This window comes from Tympanuchus pallidicinctus, unplaced genomic scaffold (genome assembly GCF_026119805.1).
Source record: "Tympanuchus pallidicinctus isolate F22 unplaced genomic scaffold, pur_lepc_1.0 scaffold2, whole genome shotgun sequence".
Lineage (NCBI taxonomy): Eukaryota > Metazoa > Chordata > Aves > Galliformes > Phasianidae > Tympanuchus > Tympanuchus pallidicinctus.
In genome coordinates this window covers 28,790,975-28,794,087 of record NW_026294721.1, presented here as the reverse complement: position 1 = coordinate 28,794,087, position 3,113 = coordinate 28,790,975, and the positions used below count along the sequence as shown (strand labels likewise).

Here is a 3,113-nt window from a genome sequence, read left to right as displayed (position 1 = left end):
ACATAATCATATCAATACTGTCATTTCTATGGAAAAAAATCATGATTGGTATCTCACATCAAAAGAATATTTTTTAGTCATTTTGATTTTTTTATACTGCTTTTAAAATTTTTATTCTTTTTACTTAAAGCCACTAATCAGATGTTTATGTATTTCTCATATTTGTAAGTATAGTTCCGACATTTTATCTGATGCTAATCTCTGGGGTCACCAGGCTGTCTTTTAAAAAAAAAAAATAAAAAAAATGTGTTTTACATTTAGGCCTCTTTTTCTTTTCATCTTTCTTCTTCTTCTTTTACTTTTTATTTTCCTTGCACCCAAATTCAGGAAGTATCTTTTTCTACCTCAGACTGATAGGAAGGGAGATCACAAGACACAGAAAGGACTTTAGAGACCCTCTAAAAGTTGTAATGATTATTCTCAGATGTCATTTGCATTTATTCTTTCCCTGCAACATTTTCCAGTTCATGGTTTTGACCGATTCTATAAGGTTAATGACTGTAAGGAAAAAGCATTTTCAAAACACGCTATAATATGTGAGCTTCAGAACTTCAGTTCTCTGAATGAAGAAACAGTCATACCAAATAAAACTTTAATTTGCTATTTGAAGATAGTAGTGGGAGGTAGATGAAATAATCACTGCCCCAATTGTTTTATACTTGTGACAGAAATATTAAATTTCTGAAGCTTGCAGTGTGAACGTCAGTTTATTTTCTTTTTAAAGCACCTTACATTTTCCCCATATGCTTATTAATTGTGATATCAATCTATGCATTTTTTTAAAGAGCAAACAAGTGTAATTTCTTGAGAAGACAGAACACTGATGTAAGAACTGATATGCATGAAATATATTTTAGTGCTGCAGCAAAAACATCTTTTTAAAGGAGCATAATTGAACATCTGCTGTATATATTTTCCCTGCCAAGGTCATTCATATACTCTGATTTTTGATTTCTGTATCAGTGAATGAATATTCAGAAGAATCTAATGTGCAGACACTGCCAATACTTCCTCAGATTTCTGTTGATAGTTGTGGCTTTGCTTTGAACCTCTTGGTGGCTTATGTGGGCTTCTTGCTTCAGGCTTCTTGGCTGAGTCAGGATTTTCCATCTTGAAGCAAATGTGAGGCCAGAAAGCAGTAATCTCTCCATACAAACAACCGTTTCAGGGACAACGGAGATCAGCACTTTGCTGCTTTATTTAGCCATTCATTAGTTGACAAGGATAGGAAATATCTCCCATAAGCCTGTGTTCTCATCACATAACGCTGTGTGAATAAAACCCACATCTTCTTAGTCAGTTATTACACCTTCAAAGTATCTTTTTTTTCTATGTATCTTTGATTGCTTTATCCAAAATCTAAATTATACATCTCCATCTATTTACACAGGCAGAAAGTCTCAGGCATTTTACAGCCTCTTATGCATGCAGCTTATCTCTTCAACTATTCTACATCCCGTGTCTCCTGGAGTTGTCTTTTATTAGCTCAATATGCAATTTCTTCTATGTATTGATAGTGCAACTGGCTACCTTTTCTTTTCTTTCCTTTTTTTTTAATTAGCTAGAGAATCAAGCAAACCAAGTGTTTTATTCACAATTACATAACGAAGTATAGTGGGCTTTGACAACATCTTCAATTGTAATAAGTGCTATTTTTTTGCATACACTCAGCTGAAGTGGCTATTTTTAGTTAAAAATCTGATTAGCTTGTGTACTCACATGTATTTTATTCAAAGAAAAATCCAGATTATACAGCTCCATAGTTTTGAAACAAAACATTCACATAAACTCAGAAAATCACAGATGCCTATGGTTCAGGATTTCTTTTCAAGTATACACATGCACACACACGCAAAGACATTCCTTTGTATGTTGGTCTATGAAGTATATGATTCCGTACAATACAATATATTTTGCATTTTAAAAATATAATGATACATAAAATACTACAGTTCAAGGTGGGTCTCTCAGAAAATACCAGAATTAGCTTTCTTTTATCTTAGCCATCTGTAGTTTCTATTTGTTTATGCTCACGTTACTTCCTAAAAAATCCTGATTCATTGAGGACCTGTGTATAATCAATGGATATTAAGATGTTACAATCACAAAATAAACAAGAGAGTTGGGCAAAGTAGATTATGGTAACAAAAGAGAATAAATGGAAGGCTTACCCTTATGCCAGGCTCACCCATAAAACACCAGAAGGAGGGATCTCCAGATGAGATCCATCCCCCCTGGCAGCCAGCTCTTAAATAGGTCTAGGAGGGGTGCAGCCAGACTCCACTCCTTCCGGCAGCACAGCTGAATTGCCTTCACCTGTGCTGTGCTCTGGCTGAGTCATGGCTCGCCTCAGGTGGTCAATCAGAGGTTCAGGCCGTGACTCAGCAGTTCCCATAAAACCTGGAATAAATAATTTTTGTTTTTTATCTTCTTCTCCTTATGTTTTCTCATTTTCATTCTTCTTATCATCCTAGGATTCTATATCTCACTTTCTAGATACAATTCAAAGTAAGAGCTCGGTGCCAAATCATTACAATTTGTGAAGAATGAAATTGTTATAAAAATATGAAAATAAAGAAATATGAGGAAAGTAATAATTTAATTTTCACACATCTGATGCATGTTCTTTGCCACAGTTCGCATGTGGAAAATTGGCATCTAACAGATTAAAAGGTAAACACATATAAAAAAGATGGCATTTCAACATAGAAAAAAAAAATAAAATGATTTACATGCAGAAACGTACAGACAAAAAAGTCTGTATTAATAATTGGCATTTATTTATTTTTCTGAAAATATCCATCTAAAGTTATTTCCAGGATAGGGAATGTGTCTATACTTCTGAAGTCCTGGTTTCACCTTGGCCCTCCTCAAGACTCCTCCTTCCTTCCTGTGAATACTGCTATTATGACCCACAGCAGCTGACATTTGTCTCAAGAGAGACTTGAGACCTGCTCACACTGGGTCTGAAGTGCAGGTCTCCTTGACACACCTCTGTTGGGGATAACTGCTAGTGACAGTAGCTGAATAAATGAATTGCTGGAATCCCTCTTTCCTTCACACCCTTTTGCTCTTGTGATTGATAATTTTTGTTTTGCTGTATTAAAAACTGT

The 3,113-nt window shown here is 34.9% G+C and overlaps 1 long non-coding RNA gene across 1 annotated transcript; it reads right to left on the bottom strand.

Moving 5' to 3' along the window:
• Window positions 1-241: 241 nt before the first annotated feature.
• LOC128080583 (uncharacterized) lies at window positions 242-2,217 on the bottom strand. The gene is made up of 2 exons (XR_008206789.1): window positions 2,172-2,217; window positions 242-1,143 (listed from the first exon to the last, which is right to left on the bottom strand). It is a non-coding gene; the product is annotated as an uncharacterized LOC128080583 (long non-coding RNA).
• Window positions 2,218-3,113: the final 896 nt, after the last annotated feature.